Here is a 21,417-nt window from a genome sequence, read left to right on the forward strand (position 1 = left end):
TGTGATAGTGGTTTTGGGGTGACTATATGAGTGTGTTGGAGGGTCAGGTTGAGGAGTATTCAAGGGGGTTGACAGCACTTGGGGACCAGTCTAGTGTGTGTTGTTTTCATTTTAAGAATGAAATATATACTTTTGACACCATCCCAACCCTTTACTTGTATACCTAAATATGTATTGTATTAAAAATGAATTATTACCTGACACAAAAGGAGAATACCTTTTTATTTACATTTTTATCATAGGAAATATTACATTTATGTTTGTATTAAAAAATAAATCATACCTTTTAAGTGGATAACATAAGCCTTCTTCAGGGTGTGTACATGGCTTCCTTTATCACAGATTATGTTTCCTAACTTCCTTTGACAGAAGCCCCTCCTCTGTCGAGTGACGCAGTGCGTTCTAAGTCTGTCCCAATACGTTAATACTGTCATGCAATTATTGTGCAAAGAAATCTGTGAAGAAAAAGCATTGCCAGAATGAGAGAGATTATCCTGCTGGAGGGTTGAAGGGCTAATGTCTTGCCATATGGCCCAGATTGTAATGTGCAGTGTCCTGCTTCAGGGTCAATCATACATCAAGTATTAGTGTCAGGTGGGGATTAATGCTTAATGTTCCCTCACCTCCGACATAGCACACTGTACTCTACCTGGCTCTGGATACTGACCTGATGTCTCATGACAGGTTACAGGTTTTTCCTCTGCGATAACATTTTCATATTGTGAAAATCAAATGAGCAAAACACCACAAAAATAAAGACAGTTTATTATCATTTACAGCAAGTCATTATTATTACGATTGGAGGACAACACAGTTCTGAAGCTTTCGGAGAAAACAACACACAGTTTTTCTTTGTCTCTTGCCTGTTTAGCAGCCTGTCACCCCTGGAAAAAGTCTTCCTGTTTGTGTTGCTGTTGCTGCAGAAACCAGCGATTAGTGAGATTATTGCTATTGTTGACTGATGCGGGGCCATACATTTTCACACAGGGTGATTTACCCCACACTTATGGCATAATGCTCGGCTTGTACACATTGCAGCCACGGATGTTTCTGTGCGCATAATCAAGATTTATTTTTCAGTTTCCACGCTGATATTTGGTTTATATGGATTGTTATTATTCATCCAATATAATGCACTGATATGTACGCCAAAAACGAAGCTGTAATTTGATGCAGAGTAGAGCACGTTATGCATAACCATATATTATTTGATTATTGCTGCTGTTAAAAGCATCTTAGTTTTTCCTCAAGGCATTTCTCTGTCACTTTATAAGGAATGTGTATACAGTATTTCTGCAAGATAGTAATTGCTATGGATCTTGTAGTTGCCTTAAATGGCCCAGTGTACCCAGCCAGCTTTTGTCACCTGGTAGAGTGTTAAGCCAAGTCCTGGCTAGGGCATTAACCTAAATGACTATATAAGTAATTAACCTCATAATCCCTTTTTGACTGATTAGGATTGATAGGTTCTTGCTCATTTGACACGAGTGCCTCTCCATATGAATCCTCTCAAAATGAAGTAGCAAACACAAATGTCAAGGGGGCCAGAACATGTTGTGCATTGTAACCTTGAAAAATGTGGTGATGGAGAGGGTGTGACATGGCAAGGTGTGAGATGTTTCTGCGTGTATGTGTGTGTGTATGTGTGTGTGTATGTGTGCGAGGTTCACATATGTCAGACGGCAGGATGTAAGGTGCAGGTGTCGCCAGGCTTTGGTGCTGCCTGTCACCTTGTGAATAAACAGCAGTTGTTCGCTGGGGAAGGCAGGCCTGATTCATGCGAGATTGGCAGAACATGGCAGATGGATGTACTTTTTCATATGTGTAAATAGTCGCAGCTAGCTATTAACATACCTCCGTGCAGATGGCAAACTGTAATAAAGTACAGGCGATAAAACAAGCCTCCTCGTCGATGGCTGACGCCCAGCCGATGTTTGTTCATTTTTACATACAGTGCAATATGTTCTGTAGCACAAGGGCACAATAACTAGTGGGGATATTTAGGAGCGCTTGTTGTTCCTGAATAGTAAACAGTTTTAATGTTGTAGTAAAAGCAGTTTGATCTGGTTTGGCTTCACATACCAGAAGTTGAAAACTTAATTTTATATTCTAACTACACTTACTTGTTTTATATCATATTTGATCATACTCATCATAAATAGATACAGATTCTGAACATATTTTCGTGTTTTATTTGACACTCTAACATGAGGTTGGGCTTGTGGTTTCTGATGTGTCTACCATGCCGGAGCTCGCTGGTGTTGGAGCAGCAGCAGGAATGGTTACATGTTGGATCACAAGTGTTAGCTGACGTTGGAGCCACTCTGGCCCACAGCTGGTTCCCCTCCAACTGGATGATCTGCGCCTTCCAGACTCCAGAGACCAGAGGAAGGGGCTGAAAACCCCAGACAGAGAGTGAGAGCGGCAGAGACAGACGGGTAGAAAGGGGTGGAGAAACAGTCGAGGGGGAGTGCAAGTGAGAGTAAGAAAAAAAGGAAAAAAAAAAGGGGGGGTTGCGTGGCGTCAGCATCCAGATGCATCACAGCCACTCACCGCAGCGATGTGTGTGTTTGTGGAGGGCGTGCATGCGTTTGTGGAGCCCAAGGACTTGTCGTCTGTCTGCTGCTGGTTGTGGCAGCCAGCTGTCAGGGGAGCTCAGGGAGAGAGAGAAGGCCAGGTGAATAGGAGGGCCAGCGGCAGACGAGGACTGGAGCCAGCGCTCGCTCACTCCAAATGAATGGTGACAAGAGCGCGAGAGCCATTGATCCACTGGTCAAAGCACCCCTAAGGCTGCAACCTAATGTGCTGAAAAAAGAAACATCAGCCCCAGTTGGGGCTTTGGGAGGGAGACAATCCTCATCGGATGAAACACACCCTCCACACAACATGAAGGGGATCAATAAACGGAGCTGGTGGAGGTGGTCATTCAATACATTTACATCTATTATGGAGAAAATCGTGAAGAATTATATTTTGACATGCCGTAGTTAGACAGAGTTCATAAAGTTAAATAAGGGAGAAAATAATTTTATTAGTATACACACATGATTTTGCTTATTTTAAGGACTATCTTAATGCATTATTGAACTTCACATAAAGAAATTTGGTTTTAATCAAACTGTTTTTATTCTTAGCATGTGTGTGTGTTACTGTTAAAAAAAATAATTGCTGCAGCCTATAATAGATAAAGCAGCTTCTAATTCCTGACACATATTGTTTTAAAACAATTAAATATATAACAGCTCTTCTGCCAATAAGCCAACCACTGTGTCAAAATTACGTTTGAGAAGTGTTATTCATTAAATGTGTAACGTTGATAGTAATTTTATTGAGAGGTGCTGAGAAGGACTTTTTTTTTTTAAATCCGTCACTGATAACATTTGAGGTGAAACTTACCAGAGTTCATCAAACACATCTCTGACTTTTTAGCCATTTCCTAAGAATTTCCAGAGACGTTGTTTGAATAATGCCTCAGAGCTATAGTACATGTGTTAGGAATTAACAAGCAAATATGCACCGAAAATGCATCTAATCTAAGATGCAACGGAGGAAGTAGCCTGAGACACTTTGCAAACAGCGAGCAAGCCTAAAACACTACATTACCACACCGTCGTTTGATTCTGTTCACCACCCATAAGTGTTGATAATTACCTGCTGTAGTCCAGCTGCCTCTACACTATTCATCTGTCATGAAAAGGAAAATTACATGAATATAAAATATTCTTTAAGATTAGTTTTTAGCAAGGGCTCATTAACATTTATAAGCCACTCTTTGAATATTGAGTCCCGTCCTTAATTGTCTGATATGGGTGTTACTCGGTGCGGTGACACTTGATTGGCCGGTGTAACCCGAGCCAGTCAGCAGGGCACAGGAGGGCCCTCTGTGGGCGTAGCGCCGAGCTGATTGATCGGTGATGCGGGCTGAGGGAGATGATTGATTGATTGAGGTTGGTTAGGTGACAAACAATGCAGCGCCTAGCCCATCAAGGTGCAGCCCTGTCAGTAACTATAATCCCTGATTGCTCTGCTCCTTGCTCCCTCGTCTCACCCTCTTCCCCTGTCTCCATCCCCTCCTTTGGGACTACACTTACAATCATTTATTAACACAAAGACATCCAAACAAATACACACAAGCAAAACATGTACATTCATCCAATACTCTTACATGCAATCATTAATTCAAGAATTACAGAATTGTTTAAGTCTGAAAATGACATGACCCTTTTCCCTCCAGTGCTCACTCTCAACTCCCATTCTCTAACTCATCTAAACTCTGGTAAATATCAACTCAAATAGCTCTATTTTTCGTAACCACACACCTGCATGTGTGTTTGTGCATGCGTACGTGTGGGTGTTCTGCTCACTGTTGCCCTGCACACAATGTTCAGAGCAGAGCAGCCAATTGCCCTGGGCATCTCACGCATATTATTCATATTACTGTTGATTCTAAAAAATTAGTCGCCAGGATATCCCTTTGAGATTGCAGAGATTATCAAGCTCAACTTCAAATACTTCCCAGATTCAGTTAGAACACCACACAGCATCCATTAGCTGGCGAACTTTGTTTCAGGGCATCAATCAGGTGGTGTTTTACACTAGCCAAAGAGAAACATGGGTGTCTTGGTTTTTCTTTGCTTTTGATAGTTCCCCCACTCAGAGCCGGGCTAATACTCCATCCAGCTATTATCCATAGATTCATCTGATAATATGAATTTCTATAATAATTTCATTAAGACCTTCACAATATCCTTTGGTTCTGATTTAACTAATTCAAGATTTTAAGTTTGCTTTCTTGCATAATGTTTCCTACATGTCTGACAGCCTGCCCTGGAGCTCTTCCGCTCACTGTGGGCCGGTTGGCAGGTCTGCTCTGCACATTTGGTTCGTGTCCCACACATTTCCTATCTGGTGGGCATCACAGGCATTTTGCTTTAATTGCTAGGCGTTCTCCGACTGAGTGCAGCTTATTTGTATGTTTGTTTGCCTCCCTGCCTGAGCTATTGGTAATCTATTCTCCCTTCTTAGCGGGAGGAAACTGAGGCAGCCAGTGTCTGGATTCATTGAACTGGCAACAGGGTTAGTGCATTATCATGCTGGGTTAGATGTGGAGACATACTTGGCTGGCTTTCCTTGATTGCAACTAAAGACCAGATAGTTCAACTTTTCTGAGTAGTTTGGAGGAGCAGTACATTTCCATAAGATGTTGAGAGTTTGTAAAAATAAGATGAAAGGAAGTGAAGCAAATAAGGAAAAGATCCTTCTCATATTTAAATGATTTTTCCATTGTTACTTAATTCAGGGGGCTGTATGTGACAGTAATACAAACAGTATTCCTTTGCAGCGGTGTTATTGAGAGATTAGGCTTTCTTATCCTTTGGAGGAAAATACATGGATAATCTGTGAAGAGATCAAGTGCACAAAAAGCAGATTTTGTCGATAATCCATCTCTGAAAAACAGATCCACCAGTCAACAACACTAATTGTGGTTGTCTAACAATTATTTGCTTGTTTTGATTTTTCCTTAATATTGACATTTATCCTATAAGATTACAAAGGAGGTAATACATCACTGTGATGACATTGTTTATTATAAATAATACCGTGCAGCAACTTGGATGAAAGCTGTTTATCTAAGATTAAGAAAAGACCTTGAGGAGAGGGACATGGACAGTTCAAGGAGCAATAATATAATATTTTTAACATAAACAAAACTGAAACATTCAATCAATTAAGTTCCAGCACCTTATCTATAAAGATAATAAATGTTTATGAGTTAATTCTGTCCTTGGTGTACTAAAAATACACTAACTGCGCATAGTAGAAACACTGACAAATACTCTTAATAACAAGCTCTTCAACGTTATCCTTATTTAGATTTTCCACTTCAGTCATTTCCAATGTTGCATTTGTGGACAAGGTACATAAAGCTTTGTAAAATTTGAATTTCAAAAACTATACATTGTAATAATCTTATACTACAAAGGTCTCAAATTAAATTTGAATAATGTTTGATGCTACATACTGAGAGTGCTGTGGAAGACGGCTTAGTCAAGTTAAAAAAAAAATAAAAAAATCTGATCGATTCATAATGACAGGTGTGTTCTGGTGATGTGTATGCCACTTGGTAAAGCTTCAAAAATGTCTCAAAACTCAACTGCACTTGGTAACAGGAGTATTTGTCCATGTCTACACAGGCGGATAATTCCAGCACAACACCCAGTAATCCTTTGTGCTAAAACCGCGTTGCTTGACTGTTTCTGGCACGATGCATACTGTGGCTCTCCTTCCTCTTAAGCTCAGGAAAGTTCACAGTGGAACTTCCACCTCCTGCCTAATAATGTTCAGCACGATGTACATCTGGCAGGTTCTACAAGACACGTGGAAATGTGTGTGCCATATTCACATTTCTTAGAACCAGACTCATGGTTTACATTGATATGCAGCAGTGAGGTACAGTAAGTATGCTGAGTAATTTAGTCATGCTTGAACCTCCTTAACCCGGCTGGCTGGTACTTGTTTTGTATGTCATAATTAAGCAGAGACCCAAGCAGATTGTGACAGTATTATAGATCGCAACTAAAGCATATTGCCATTAGATTAATACTGCTGCATACTGAGGTCTTGACATACTGCCAGCACAGACGCAAGTGTGAAATATGTTTCTTAAGTGCATAATTATGACATCTGTTACCCTGCGCAGTTGCTCTTAGCACAATATTAACTGAAGAAATAACAGGTTTAAGTACAGTATGTGTTAACGCCATGATAGCATGTGTAATTGAAATATGACTGGGGCGTAATGAAGATTGAATTAAACCCAGAGATAATCGTCTGACACAAAGATAATTGAGTTGCAATCCTCGGGCAATGAATAATAGCTCAGGGAGAAGAAAGAAATAATCACAGCCCTTTGCTAGAGAGGAATAAGCTTATTTCTCTGTGATAGGGCATGTATAAATTCAGCGCTCAGATTAAAGAGTGATTAATCGAAGCAGTAAGCCACAATTTGAGTGGAATCAGAATGACATATGTCTGCTTTATGTAATTTATTTTTTTCCTCATCTCCTGGGGAGAGTCGGTCTAATTGTACTGGGTGCAAGTGTTTGTTTTTTTTTGTTTTTTTGTCATTTATGCTCATAGGATGACTTAATGACTGATCCGATTGCGGGGGGGTGGGCGACGGATGAGACGCTGGCAAAATGTTTTCATCTCTCACCCCCTTAACATTGCACAGGAGAGCGCTTGTGCTCTCCCAAACATATGGTCCCACGTTAGTGCCTGGGCTAGTTCAAAAGGGATTAGAGCCTGCGGGTTGAAGTGTCTCCGTGTCAGCGGTGGCACCCTGCTGCATTTCCAAGCCTCTGCACCGCCAAGCGCCAAATAGTGCTCAGACATCCACATATGAACACACACACCGACATAATCATGTACACCGCAATGACCTTTAAGCTTACTTGTTTTGTCTTGGGAGAATTATCTTTCTTCCAGGGGTGTTACATCCAATTAATATTTTGATGTTTTTGCAGTGTTTAAAATGCCTGGATCCAGTACAGTGTTATCTTGTTTTTGTCAAGTAGAAGTACATCAGTGTTTCCAGCTGTTTCACAGAGCAACAAGATTACACTTACACAAGTACATTGTAACACACAATGCCAATGCTGCAATCCAGACATTACACACATCTTGAGTGCACAAACTGCTAGTTAGATTGCACACTATTTTAAATGACATCAGTATCATCAAATGGCATGGGAATGCACATTAGGCACATGGAGTCTTGAGTCAGTTGTGCACAATAAAAATATGGCAGGACATCTCATATCTCATTAACTATTTGATAGATTGCAATGAAATGTGATTCAGATATCCACAGTACCTAGAAGATTAATTCAAGTAGCTTTGGTGATCCTTTTCATCTAGTGCCACCAGCAGCCTCAGCTGTACTTTGTGTTTGCATGCTAACATGTTAAACATGTTACAAGAACATTATACATTAAATAAACATGTTTGCATTGAGTGTCATTTAACATTAATGTTGTTCTGTTTTTGTTATTTTATGTATGTAGGTATGTTTGGTAGTCCATGAGCCAAGCGCAAAAGTGTTCATAAAAGCTTTTGCAAAGTATTGTAAGTGCTACTGATGTCATTTTTTGCTTAAAAAACAAATCTGTATCTCTTCTCTCTTTCTCCTTCCCTGGTTTACATCTCTATTAGCATTTCACCATCAGCTCAAAACAGTTTTGTTTCAGGCTCAACTTTCCAAGCTTGGATATCTGCTTGTTCAGTGATGCATTTATGTGGATGAAAAAAGCTTTTAAATCCTCATAAACTCTGTCATACTTGTTGCCTTTTCACCACAGCCTCAGTTGTTGTCTACCACTGCCAACTCCAGTTGTCCATGAAAATGAGAATGTTCATGCACTCTCTTGGACTGTAAATAAACCACAGCATGTATTTCTCAACAAAGTCAACTTCATTCTAAGAATCTTACCTTAAGCCTCCATCCACAGTGAACGAACGAGGCATTCATAGACAGCATTATGCTCTTCAAGATGACAGCCGGGTCATGTGTTCACATCCACTTCTGCTTCACCTTCTCCTGATTGTCTGGAATTCCACAAATAGAAAAATATAGATTTCTGTTCCAAAGACCCAGAGTTGTGCAGGTTAGAGGTCAGTCAGGCTTCATGCACCCAGAGGCCCATTTTAGAGAGGTGAATAATTAAAACTGTGCTCAGAGGAGTGGTGTAGCATTACAACACACAGAGAATGGGGATGAAAAAGGCGAATTTCCAAGGGCAAAGGGCACTAGTAGGAATCATCCGTAATTAGAGGTTACCATGGAGAACTGCTCAGTGTATGGAGTGAAACAAAGACAGGCATAGCAACTGACCATCAACTCAAGCACAGAGAACATGTGTCACTGGTCTCACCCTGACCTAGATGCACATCGAATCCAAATGTTGGCAGGATTATGACTGAATTCCCTCATGAGCAGGCAAAACTCTTTATTCTTAGATTGACATAATAACCATGGTGCACTCTGCACACATAATTTCAACTCACCTGTTTGCACCAGTTGCCTTTTGTGCAGTTCTCATGAATTAATTAGACATATAGATTTTTAGGCACGTCTTCAGGGACTAAAATCATAAACAATCACAGCACCAAGGTCATAACCTCAACGTCAAAATGGTTAATCCCCGGGCTGATGATAACAGCTCAACGAAAAAGGAAAAAAGATGTTATCCGTGAATCGACTGTCTGCTATTGATGTTGGTGTCATTATCTCCAGATTGGCTCTGAATTAGAACAATGGCCATTTTAAGTACCATTTCCTCTTCCTCCCAGCCTGCTGCATGTGGTACACATTAGGCAACTTGCCATTAGGCCAAATATCTTCATTTCTATCTCGACTCATGCCCCCTGTTTTGGACAGATTTCTAATAACATGGCAGTGAAGAAGCTCATGAGTTTTATTTTGTAGGTTTAGCAGAAATCTTATTCATAATGCATGATGTTCATGTCTTCATTTTAATGACGAGGATTTCTGAAATTTCACGTTACTGAAATAAATGTATTGTGTGCTAGAATTCATGGTATCATGACGGTGTAACTTAAAACCATCATGAATACAATTTTTTCCATGTATTATGTTTTGCAGTCATTAACTCACTAGTGATGGTGACAATATTCATACTTTGGAGTAAAAACCTCAGCTTCCCGAACATAAATGACCAGAAAAAAATAGCTGTGTTTGTTTGTTTCGGCACTGTACAACAATGTAAAAATATGTGGGTTGGATAGAAATCCAAAGTCCCACCTCTTTGAGAGTGTCCATAGGCGGCCAGTAGGATTCAGGGTACAAAGAGGAAGGAGCTGGGAGGTGGCAGACAGTGCTATGCTGCTACATACTGCAGCACACTGGGTCATAGGAGGAGCCAGGAGGACAGAGAGTGTTGTTCCCAGAAGTCAACTGGAGTAAGGCGGGGCGTCAGCCAGCACACTAGCGACCTGCCTTCCCAGCTGCTGGGAAAGATGGAGATACCAGCAAATCTGTGTTTGTTCAGCCACTCCACAAATATCCCCTCTCCAGATTGCGTCTGGCTGAGGAAACGGCACTTGACTGGGATTCTGAAATGATTATTGGTGGCAGTGTCCTTCTGGGGCTGCTTTTATAAATGTGCCAATAAATTTCACATGTCCAGCTTTGTTTTGCTTTCATTAGGCCTCTAATCTCCGTCCCAGGGCCAGGCCGATTCTGCCATGAGTGAACTCTCTGTTTTCTCTAGAGCGAGTGATTAATGACTGGACAGCATCATTACCAACGCTCTGCTCTGGAGTTACATATCTGCCTCTATTGACACAATGCCACAAACAGCAGCACTATACCCACTACATGTGTGCATGTAAGTGTTTGTATGCGTGCCTGCACATTTGTGGTTCTGTGACTATAAACTGTTTATATTTAATCACAGGCATACTTTTCTATGATTAGATTTTTTTGTCAGGTATATCATTCATTTTGATTATAACAAGTATTATAATTTAACCTCTTTGAGTGCTTTTTTGTGAATTAGCTAGGCTCCAAGCCTTGGTTCAGACAGCACAGTTTATACCCTTCGTCTCTCTGAAGTAACTTGTACATTCATATCTCTGAAGTCCCAAACACGGTGTAAGGATCGCTAATGGACTCAAGGAATCTGACCTGCCAACAACCCCACCTCTTTTACAACGCAGGCATTGTTCATCTTTTCCTTTTAAAACTCATATGCCCATAGCAGGTAGCTATTAACTTGACATTTACAGTACTTTTATCGACTGTTGAGTGCATTGATTCATAACATGTAAGTACTCATCTCCCGGGATATTAGTCACCCATTCCCCTGATGCTGTAATATCATATTTTCCCTCTTTGTCTCAAGTCTGTGCCTCAGGCATTAGACATATGCATGGCCCAACAAACCATAGTGCCATAAACCCCACCTTTGTGCTGCAGTATACATCCGGCTAAGCTGAATGTGAATGTGAATGTGTTTCCACATGACTAATAGATGATGCATGCTGTCTGCCAGGCCAGGTTTTCCTCTAGTCGTGGGCCAGACAGTGAGCGGTGGGAAAAGGAAACCCAGGGTTTTTGTTTTCGTGAGGTCAAAGAAAGAGAGTCACCTGTACAGTGGAGTCAGCAGGTGCTATGCCTCTCAGGTCTCAACACCTTTTCTGTCTTGGGAGTGATTATGCCATTTGAAAACTGGCTGGAAGGGGTGGGGTTAGATTTCTCTTAGCAAGCTGTTCTCTTTGTATATACTTGTAAAATATGTTAATGGATACAGTATAGATAAGGTCCTTTACTAGTCATTTACTGCTTTATGTTCTTACTACGAAGAATTAAATGCAGATTGTTGTGAAATGTTGATACCACTATACTCCGTCCCTTATATCCAATTGGAAGAGAAAACCCTTGTGTCCATCTCTGCTTTGATGAATGATATTTTCTCAGCAATGAAGCTTCCGTTGTTTATTCTTCCTCTTTTTCAGTGTTATTCTTTTCATACCAGGTTGAGTATTTCCCCGGTGAGTGAATAAGCCTGTCATTCCCATATTAAACACAACGCTGGTCCAATAAATGGACACCACCTGTTTAAACGGTCAGTGCCATGTTAGGGTCACGCAGGGTCCTGTTTGATTGGCCACATCGAATGGTTGGAACACGCCGCATGCCCTCTGTGGTAACTTTAAAAAATGTTCAGGAAGTTTGGTTCACCCTTTACGGCCTAGGACATTTCCTACTACAGGAGTTAAGCACTCAGGACAGGAAACCATTTGCTGTGGCTGTAAGATCTCTTTAATGACTGTCTAACTAGAAACAGGCCGGCCTAATTCAGTGCCTGGAGCCAGCAGGAATGGCCTTGCATCTAGACGTTGTTAGAATATTTACTGCTTCTTCGATGGGAGTCTTTTTGACACTGCAGCAATAAAATTTACAAGGAATCCCTTTTTAGCGTGATGCAAGGCAAAGTGTGGTCAAGAGGGGAAAAAACATGCTTGAAAAAGTAGCGGGCCATTAAAGTTATCATTTGTCTTTGTTTATGTGGACTGGGAACTACGGATGGTTGACATTTAAACAGCATTTGATCGGCTTTGTCCCTGGATAGCTCAGAATGCTATTGGTTGATGGTCAGCATCATCTGACTTTGCAGTGTGTCAGAGAGGGTAACTGTGTTGAATTGTAGGACCTTAGTTTTAGTATATGTGAAAGGGTCAGTGTTGTCCTTGGGGAAAAAAGCTGCTGATTCAAACATATTGAGCTTTTAATGCCCTCTAACTTTCTCTTGACTGCTGTCAAATGTTGTTCTACTTCAAATCAAAGTCTCCCTGTCACGATAGCCGCAGGGCAACCACATGCACCTTGGAGCTCAGCATTGAACAAGTGGCTTGGTAACTGTGGGAGTGGTTATGGATTAGGAGTGTTTGTGTACACGTTCATGTGTTACATGCCTATGTGGGTGTCCATGCACCACCGTACACAGTGTGTCAGTGCTCCCGCTGACTGAGGAAATGAGCTGGGACCACCAGAGGTGATTGTGCATGTGCAAGCAGAGACCAGGATTGGCTTGTTCCAGTCACTGACTGACTAGGCCTGCTCTGTGACCCACCAAGCATCATACCCCCAACCTTTGTTTAATAAGCCCAGGGAGTGGTAGCCCCTTTTTCTAAAGTGCCACCGTGTCTGGACGAACTGACACACTTCAGTTTCACTGCAACCCCTCCACCCTCCTTTCTCTTTCTTCCACTGTGGATTTAAACAAATGCAGTCAAACCCAATTAGGGGAGAGTGAGAGCAGCACAGGAGAGGCGCTGGTAATAGTAACTTTGTTCAGCTGGTTCCTGCTGTGACCAGCCCTCATTTAAATGAGCCGCTTGATAACCCTCAGAAATACGACCCCAGTGAGAGAGGGAAAGAGGCAGTCTCTCCACTTTCCTCATTCCCAGCGGAGCGTCTTTTAACAGGCCTCTCACCTCTGTGTCGAGGGGCACCACGGTGACACAGATGAGGTAGTTGGGACAAGAGAAGAGGTATTCATGCTCTGTAATAACATGTAACGGTTAATACTTGACATGTGAAATACTGTTTACAATATGTTGTTTCCTTTTCTCCTGTGGTGTGCAACTTAACAATAATTAGGTTTATCATTTGGGGGAATAGAGATTAAAACAAATCTCTAGTAAACATTTAAGTTCAAGTTAACTTAGTACCTCATGAGGTTGGTAACATACTGGATATTCGCTGAATTTCTCAACTGTGTTAAACTCCGCCCATCTGGGATGAGCTCAGAGTGGGATAAAACAAATGCTTAGAACAGCTTCAATTTGACACAGGTTTTCTTACAGCTCCCGAGCAAACTTTGAAGTGTGCTTATCATTGATTTTGTGTTTCTTGTCTAACGTATCTCCCAGACAGACCCAAGCTGAGATGAGTGTTAAAATACTGTTATCCACATCATTGCATGTGAGGTAATGGAACAATTGATAAGATGCCCTACTACTTACTGGGTAAACAATGCATCAGAAAAATTGTCAACATTCCTTACTCACCCAAAGCTATATTTGTGCCAAATAGGTGATTCGGTTTCTGAGGCCAAGGTGTTCTATTATCTACCCATCGTTGAGGAGGGAAACCAAGTATCTTGAAAAACTGTTTATTGTTTGTAGAAATTGTTTTCTAAGATACGAATCGGAGATACATCCTGTTACGGATGTTTAAATGTTTTTGTGACTCCAACCATCACAAAAGCACACTGAACACATGAATAACAATGTAAAATGTAAACAAGAGTAAGAAGAAAAAAGACTTGGGCAAATATTAAGGGATAATTTCCGACCCTAAACTAAACAATTTGTACACAAAAAGGAAGAAATATACATAATGGTTGTATAGCTGGGCTCGGATAGGGGATATTGAGCTGGAGCTTCATGGGGGGACTCAGAGAGCTTTGATCCGTTCCCCAGCATGTTTCACAGCTGATCTTAGAGCTCGACTGGAGAGCTGTTGTAGGCAGATGGCCCTTTTGTCACTGTGAAAATAAAAATCCAATAAACATGGTAATTACATAAAATGCAGGACACTGTTGACAGGATCTAGCAGTGGGCTGCTTTCTCCTCTTCTTCTCGTCCCGAGAATGGCAAACACAATTTATGAGAGTTTTTGTACCACACACACCAGCTGATAGCCACAATGGTGCTTTTCCAACAGACCACCACCAAGCCCACCTGGAATTAGATAAATTGAGGCCATATTGCCACCTTTGTCTCTCTATTAAGGGTTTTTTTACTCTAACTTGAATTTATGACAGATTAAAACAAAATTGTACGAATTATAACTGTCACTAGTAGTGAAAGTGTCACTCAACCTGGCCTGAATGTCTGAAATGTTGGCCAGTTTGCTCAGAGAATTGCATGTGATTGAATGTCTCCCTATTACGCTGATAGCAGATCAGCTGGGGGAGCCTGTTGGGTCTTTGATAGGCAGTTAATGGTCCATGAGGCATTGGGAAGAGATATCTCTGACAATCCACAGGTCTCATTGCCCTTATTCCCTTCTCCTCCCTTCACTGCACCAATCAAGCTGTAACACCAGCCTGTGTTTCCATTGCCACTTTAAGTGATGTGATTTACACGACCACAAGGTTGATGTCAGCTCTAGAAAGATGACAAACAATAAAAACAGAAGGGATAGCGCTCTAACAACCACAGGACAATGGCGTGTCACTTATGGCATGGCAGAGATACATTTTAATGTCCTCAGTGTTCTTTTGTGGGAAATAAAAATGTTCGATTACATTCGGAGATTTGAATACAGCAAGATCATATGTCATAATAAATGGTTGTGGTCTTTTTGTGAAATCATTGTCTGACTTGTTTATCTGCCAGGAAGGATGAGTTGAGTTTAAATGTGTTTGGCAGTGTGAAGCAAAGTCCCAGCCCATGCATGGCACTGTTACATTAATAACACAGATGTGGGGGTGGGCTGGGGTAGAAGGGTTACACGGTCAGGCTTTATTATACGCCACACTGAGGAAGCCTTTGTAGGTGCTGGGGCCACACTTTAAGTGCCTCTTTATTTTGGCTCCCATTACACGCTCCAATCCCACAGCAGATACTGTTGTATGTGTGTGTAAGGGACTTGAATGTAATGCAAAAGTCCCTCTGTGGAAGCCAGTGTCGCTAACCAAACATTTCTTTTTTGCCCTGTTAGGCTCAGCGAAGTCCTGCAGCCTGTCTTCCTGAAGCCCCAGTGAATGCAGACCACCAGATCCTGATTTATTCAGGCTCTTTATTTGACATTGTTGTCAAACTTGATTACAATTATGTATATCAGAGTCCTTTTTGTTGTTGTTGATTGTTGCAGGGTGTTATAATCAGTTTAGTGTGATACGCCTCAATGGCAGACACAGCTGTTTGAGAGGCTACAGGCGTCTGCTTGGGAAAAAATAATAAAAACTGAGGTGCACTGAAATGATTACTTCTTTTAGTGGCAGTTGTGGATAGTCAACCCGATCTCAGATGGCAGACCACAGCCAATTATGTCTCCAAAGAAGTTTTGCACTTAACTAAAATATGCAAAACCAACTTTTGCAAACGTGTCCTGTGTTTTTCCATTTCAAACCACTGAAAAAGGTCTGAAAGTCATTAGTTATTCAAACAAGACTAATAGTCTGTAGTCTGTTCTTTAACATGTAACATAATTACATCCTACAATACAAAAGTGTTCTACTGACAACATAATGAGGATTTTCGGATATGTAAACCCTCTTCAGTTGTGGAATGTGAAGTTTTAGCCGAAGGTGGAACTAGAACAATGTTCATGAAAAATCAAAAGCCCCAGTAGTCTTGAAAATAGCAGAATTCAGAAGTTATAAAAATAATAATAATTTGAAATCATCAACATGAAACTAGTTGAGATATCCTTCTCTGAGCCAAGGAGTTGCGTGGACAGACTGCTGAGCTGATCAACTGTCCAACATCCTTACGCAGTTTGTTCTGTAAAATATCTTTCCAATCAAGATTTTCTGTCAAACCTAATTTTGCTTTTGCTTCCAAAACCTTTAATCTAGTTCTATCCATTCAACAATTCAACACGAAGGAGCAGTGCACATAATCAGAGCTCCTACTAGATATCTGAACCGCTCACCTCATCCTTAAGTCTGAGCTCAGACAGCCAATGAAGGAAGCTCCGCAATCTTATTCTTTCGGTCAGTACCCATAGGTCATGACCATGGGTGAGGGTTAATCAACTGGTAAATTCACCATCACTGTCAGGTACAACACTCACATAACTTTGGACAATACACAAGTCTGCTCTATTTCATATACACAATTAAGAGATTAGTAAATTAAGTCATGAAGTAAATTGAAGTCACAGCCCTAAAAATGGAGTAGAAGAACAGTCATATTTATTTCTTTGTGCTAATCATGAAAATGGTTGTTAGTAATGCCCATTACAAGTCTGGCTAACACCCCACTGTACTGTTAAATGCTCAACAGGCATTTATATTTCACAGTTGTATATACAGTTGTCAAGATCGAACACTGACACCAACAGTATCATGTTGCTGTCAGTCCCACACTGATTCTCACAAACCCTGAGGCATATAAATGTGTGAGAGTGTGTTGCGTTAATTTTAGACAAGACTGGCAGCATGCTTGTAAACGCTGCAATATTTGATTGCAAATCTTTCTTTAGCAGTGCGCTCAGAAGGTACTCTGACTCAGTGAATGGTAAAACATTTAGAACATTTTAGTTTGACTTCATACGGGCGAGTTGTCTGGCTCACCATCATGAATTATATTCAATCTGCGAGTCAACAGCCCCAAGAATGTTAAAATTCAAATGGTCATGTGGATAATTAGAACACAATTCGATTCATGTGAATCTGGCTAACAACAGTAGTCTTCTTAAAACTCTCTTTGGTAAGTAAGTCATTATCAAGCCGGAGCACCAGATGGGCCCCTCAGATTCTCCTCATGACTTGTCAGAAACATTGTGGGTGTGTTTAGGGAGAGAAAAAAATAGAAAGGGACAAACTAGGAAGTAGTTGGATGCAGCCACTGAGCCCCGCCTGTCAGTTCACATGATGAATGAATCAGTTTCACATCAATCTGATGCTGAGCAGCTATAATTGGATTATTTACACAGCGCAGAGGCACATGGGGTCTGACTATCTTAACCCCAGGTGGGCGCTGGACTTCTGCTCTCAGGCCATGGACTCTGACCTACAGTCAATATCCCTCCGCTGTTCTAGTTATCCCCAGCTAACCAGTTAACACTGTGAAAACCTTATGGTTAGGCCTGGGGTTAGCCCATTTCTATTTTTCTTTAATTCAGAGCATAATGCAGTGTGCTGTGCCCTCTTATTAATTCTATGACCTTTTAGAAAGATTGTGTTGAGACTTGTTAAAAGTTTAGGCTACGCATTTTTGACTCCACATAGGAGAATTTAATTTTGCTTAATTCATTAATTATTAATAAAATCACAAATCATCAATGGCCAATCCAACATCTGTGTAGGGGCTCTTAAACTTAAACTAACTTAATTAAACTAAACATTTTTTATTTTATTATTACATGATAAGAAGGTAAGCAAATAAATAACTGGACACAATGCTTGAAATTAGACATTATTAAATCATTATTGCAAATTAATAGCTTATCTTTTGTCTGTGGATGCCCCCTAATAGTCGACCAAACTGTTACTTGTTTCATTGGCCAGTTAATTTCAGAAAAAAAAAAAAAAAAAAAACCCCTAAAACTCTATTTGGGTCCTGCGCCTTGTAATTGGGGCCAGCAAGAAAGCATCAGTGGGATTGTTGCAACATGCTTTCTCTTTTAACATGGAAGTCAGGAACATGCCGTAGACTAAATGAAGTACACTGTGATTTTCAGCTGTGGTCTTAACAACAGACAGATCTGACCAGTTTTGCCAGAGTTACAGCAGAAAAAAACTGTAGTAAAAATAGTTTTTACGGTAATACTTGCAAAAAGTTTATTTCTTATAGCGTCAAACATGTCTGTATATGACACGTGATAGTAGAACAACAATAATTGTTCCCACAATAAAAGTAGGAAGGTATGACTATGAGGAAACAGTACTTTGAACTCCTGACATTGACTCCTCCTAGAAGTTATTTAATTATTTAATTTATCATTATTATTATTTTTATTTTACCACAGGTTAAAAAAGAAAATAAGGTTTTATTTCTATATTAATATTGATTCTAAAAATTAGCATTTTTAGTTTACTTCCCTGTAAGCAATTTTCTCGCTTTTCTCACTTTCTGCAAGGGAGTTGAACTTTTCTAGATGAAGATGCTTTTGCTGTTAAGTCAATATAGTTTTAGGTGAACGAGTTTCATGTTATTACTTAAGTCAAAGTTGTTTTTCTTTTCTAAAGTGTTACCTAATCTTTTCACATGTGCAACACTGTGATTTCCATGTTCTGCTATTGTCACATTTATTTGTGAAATTGTGTTTTAATATTTGGATTCATTCAAGAGGTCATAAGACTGTTATGGTACATTGCTTAACTGGTTAAGAATGGCATCGATAATGTACCTAGTGTCTGTAGCCTGGAAATGTCCCCTCACAAAGGTGTTGTGTGTCATCTATCTTTGTTTTTATCGTCCAGGCTAAATTCAGTGTCACTTTGCTGCTGATTTGTAACTCAAACATCATGTGGAGGAAGTTTAAACAACTCTATCTACAGCAGGAGAGTTTTCTTGCCCCCTAGCAACGACAGCCAGCACCAGGATAGAGTGTGACTGGGATATTGTGGTCTGGGACATGGTTCTTTACAGCATAACAGCTTCCCATGCTGGGGACACTGTGAATTTATGCTTATAGAAATGCAGCTTCCTCAGAACAAAGTCTTGGCAGAGGACAGATTCATTTTGTCATGCAGCATTTTCAGTTTTATTTTAGCCAGTAAAAGTTTAATAGAGGAGGATTTTTAACATTGGATTAATATGTAAATTTCTACGAGGACTCTCTTCGGTTATTGCTTATATGATGCTTTTATGAGTTTGATTTTGAAAATGAACAGAGACTATTGCAGATGAAATGTAATGTATTACCTGGACAAAGATTTGAGTGTGACCTCTGAAGAACTAAATCAAATAAAGTACAGATATAATGAATCATTTCATTTTCACCCCACGTCACATTTGTTTATCTTCTGCATTTTGTTACAAGGTGTCATACAGTATTGTGTAAACAGTAGTATCACGACAAATTTAGCATTTTACACTGTGTTTAAGTATCATATCCAATACAGGTATTTTATCTAGTAAGGTGCAGTAGTAAGGACACTTTCTGTAGCAGGCACTCTATGATACAGCTTTAAACCTCACCTAATACTCAGTACACCCAGGATCCTCTTCACTTTCATGCTGTTTGCTACAAAGTGGATTCTCTCTGATTATCACAAAAAATGGGCTGGCTACAGATTCTCTCCCCCGCACACTTATTTACCCTGATGAAAAAAAACAAAACAACAACAACAGAAATGTGTGCTGTCCAGTGAAGAAAGTAGAGGTAAGTAGTACATACCCATCTTTTTGCATACTGCATAAATACTCTGGAAAATTCCGCAGGATTGTTTTTTATTAGGGTAAAGTTCCCAGGAGCTGCACAGCCAATAAAAAGCCAACAAGATAAAAGAGCAGGGAGGATTAGGAAGGGATGAAAGCTGTAAAATTTTCCATATTATCTTGTGAAAAGCTATGTTCTCTGCTCTCTCTTATTACATTTACCTTAATTATTCTGAAGGGCAAAGCCAAAGTGGGAGTAATTTGAACTTTCAGCAAGTCATCCCCAACACACTCAGTACTAATACAGATACTTTTCCTTTAGTGTTTTGACATACATTTCTTTTCCCCATGGCAAGAAAATGGCAAAGCACTTGGTCATAAATTAAGTACATTGTTGTGCAAAGACAACCTGACTCACCCCCTCCTTTTGCCTTCTGTGTTGCGTGTCTAAGAATCGCACCACAAGTTGCGGAGACTCATAAAAGGAGAGGCGAAGAGACATTGAAATATCTGAACCTTGCAAAGATAAACAAACTGAGGTATTCATTGCACATTTTATAGGCTGTCCAAAGAATTCTGTCCTCTCAGGACTTTTGAGACGTTAGTGCTGCAGATCAATTTGCACAATCAAAAGCACACATACAGTCCTCCCATGTATAAAAGCAACTGCATCCGCACACGAGCGGGTCTTTACACTCATCCAGACCGAGACACACACACACAATAAATAAATAGTTAAATAAACGGGCTTTACTTTGCCCAGTTCATGGATCGGTTTTCACTATTTAGTTCTAAGAACCATCTGGGTCTCTCCTTTCACTCTGCTCTGTGGAGCACAGATGCTCCTTTTGTGGTGTGCTCCAAATCTTAATAAGCAGTTAAAATATTTACCGAGGTGTTTTTTTTTTCCCCCCTCCACCAACCACATTTTCCACTCCTGTGTCTTTTTTTTTATTATCATTATTATTATTTATACCTTTTCACGGGCAAAAAATGGAGATGTCCACTAAATGTGATTGATTGGGCTTAAAAATGGCCATTATTACCATTAAGCTCCACATGTCAGCTGCTGCTTTTGTGCCGGCTGTATTTCTAAGCTAACCAGTGATCCATGAGCGCAGACAGGAGGGGGAAGAATGTAATGCTCTGAAAGAAATGCCCATTTCTCTATGGATCCTTTGCTTGATTAAAAATACAGCTGCAGACACTGGCATACAAGAGGCAAAGAGAGTCAAAAGAAAGAGGAATAAGAAGAAAGGAGAAAGTGAGACGGAGAGCAAAGGGGAAAACCCTGATGTTATAAGAAAAGGAACTGAATTGGAAAAATAACTTCTTTCAACCAACAGAAAAGTAGAACAATGGCATATTGGGGGTAAACGTGTAAATGTTTAAGAGTGTGCACGTGTAGTTATGTGGCATACTGAGTTTCCAGCACACATGGGAATCAAAACTTGTGGAATGTGAGGAGGGGGTTGGTGTGAATCTGTTTACTGTTGTTGTTACTAAACAGCAAGTTGTCAGCCTACCGCATTCAGTTAGTTACTGTTCACCATCTAATGAAAAAATGTGAGACAACAACCATCGAAACAATGTTTAAAGGATACCTGGAGTGTATTTCACACATACGTCTCTCTTCACCTTTCACAGAAGTGTTGTTGTTTTTACATTTAACATTTGGCAGGGTACATCAAAAGATTTATTTTTTATTTTTTTTATTAAATATTTTTCCAAAAAAAGAACCTTGAACCTTTCCATTGTTTCATGGTGTGTGATTCATTTACAGATTATATGAATGCAGGATTTTACACGTCATTGTTGGGCACGGCTGGC

General features: G+C 40.2%; 1 long non-coding RNA gene across 1 annotated transcript in view; it reads left to right on the forward strand.

Moving 5' to 3' along the window:
- Window positions 1–17,752, forward strand: part of LOC113746244 (uncharacterized) — a 74,561-nt gene extending 56,809 nt beyond the window's left edge. The window contains exon 3 of the long non-coding RNA XR_003462685.1: window positions 15,257–17,752. This is a non-coding gene — a long non-coding RNA (uncharacterized LOC113746244). The remainder of the gene's footprint in view (window positions 1–15,256) is intronic.
- The last annotated feature ends 3,665 nt before the right edge of the window (window positions 17,753–21,417 follow it).

Source organism: Larimichthys crocea, chromosome VIII, assembly GCF_000972845.2.
Source record: "Larimichthys crocea isolate SSNF chromosome VIII, L_crocea_2.0, whole genome shotgun sequence".
Classification (NCBI taxonomy): domain Eukaryota; kingdom Metazoa; phylum Chordata; class Actinopteri; family Sciaenidae; genus Larimichthys; species Larimichthys crocea.